Source organism: Branchiostoma floridae, unplaced genomic scaffold (assembly GCF_000003815.2).
Source record: "Branchiostoma floridae strain S238N-H82 unplaced genomic scaffold, Bfl_VNyyK Sc7u5tJ_1145, whole genome shotgun sequence".
In the NCBI taxonomy this organism is placed as follows: Eukaryota; Metazoa; Chordata; class Leptocardii; order Amphioxiformes; family Branchiostomatidae; genus Branchiostoma; species Branchiostoma floridae.
In genome coordinates, this window is record NW_023365616.1 from 1 (window position 1) to 1,632 (window position 1,632).

Sequence of the window (1,632 nt, forward strand, 5' to 3'; positions counted from 1 at the left end):
TGAGACTGACGTTACAATAGAGCAATTAGAGAAGGCATTGACGTTACTTACTTTACTCCAATGACAAAGTCAGATCTGTGACAGTATCTAATACCCTTTGTACATAACGTTATTAAACGGGGAACTACGGTAATTCGAGCATCAGTGAGTATGACTATGGATCAAGTGTTTGACAATGTTTCTTTCTTTCTTTGCGTGTGCTTTCATTTTCTGAAAATCTGACCAAGCTGACTACAGACAGCGCAATTATCTTTACTGTTACACTTTTGTCTTCCTAATTAACGATATCCAGTTCCATCAGAACGCTCCGGTATATTATAAACGGCCATAGGTACAGAAATCAGTACATTATTGTACATGGTGATACAAACCAAGCATTTGCATTTTTCGAAGCCTTTTATAGCTGCATTTTTCAGTGGAGTGCGATTGGGGCATGACTGACCACACGACCGACTGTACAGGCTAGATTCGAGTTGTTTCTTCCTCTATCACTACTCCTACCCCAACTACAGTCGCGGTACCTGTCTGAGGGTATGATCCGCCTGTATATTCGCCGCAATCTGTCCGGGGTTCATATGAACCGTCTTCACACTTCACACAAGGCCAAAGAAATGTTACAAGGATGCAGAAATAGGGGCAGCAGGCCACGTAGATTCTCCTCTTCTCAGTGTCGGACATCTCCTTTCTGAAATAAAAAAAAAAACATACCCCTTGACGTCAGTCATTTCGAAACCGAGGAAGTAAGTCAGAGACAAAGTTACTAATCAACTTCCAAGGCTATGCTTCTATCGGCGCGGCGTTAGACCCATAAATTACTGTTGAGTCATCGGGAATAGAAGAAATAAATGCTAACGTTAGTAAGTTACTACAAAAATGAATAAAATACCTAATGTAATAATAACAAATATATCAAATGCCGACACGAAAGCCTTGTGACACACTAGACAGAAGGCGACCTCTTTTCGCAGACAAAACCAAGAGGCAAAAATTACCTTCTCATTATCTTGAAAAAAAGACATTTTTTTAATAATGCTTTGCTCGCGATTCTGATTTGAAACAGTGGGCGATAAGTTGATTGTGCGGCGCAATAATAGAACTTTCATCAATTGACGTCTGAAAAGTGGTTTAAGTACTAACATTGGTTTGCAGAGGCTCGGAAGGTACCCACAACACGAAAGGACAACAACGAGGACACAATGTGCCGGAAAGATGGCCACGACGCCGATTATAATCCAGAAGGTGGTAAGGCCTGTATTATTTTTCCCTGAAAATGAGGTGATTAGTCACGTGACTCACTCTATTCTCAAACAATCTACAGGAAAACTGAAAAAAGTACTTCAATACGTATAACACAATTTTATAGCAGGTGGAATCTGATTTGCATGATTAAAACGATAGTTCTATAATTCCTTAGTGTTAAACAATGGCAATTTCATACTTGTGACATGTATAAGTTGCTTATTGGTGAACATATATAGCAGGCAGTTATTTATTATAACCATGCATAGATAACGTGAATATGGAAATTATTTCTATCAAATTTACTATAGCTCTAGATATTTAATGGAGGTCTGAGGTTTGTCGCACAAAAAATGACGGAGGCTCGCAAGAACTCACATGACGGACAGTTCC

General features: G+C 39.3%; 1 long non-coding RNA gene across 1 annotated transcript; it reads right to left on the reverse strand.

Annotated features, from left to right (window-relative positions):
* Positions 1-661: 661 nt before the first annotated feature.
* LOC118407269 lies at positions 662-1,632 on the reverse strand. Its single transcript, XR_004830129.1, has 3 exons — positions 1,618-1,632; positions 1,138-1,264; positions 662-685 (listed from the first exon to the last, which is right to left on the reverse strand). It is a non-coding gene; the product is annotated as an uncharacterized LOC118407269 (long non-coding RNA).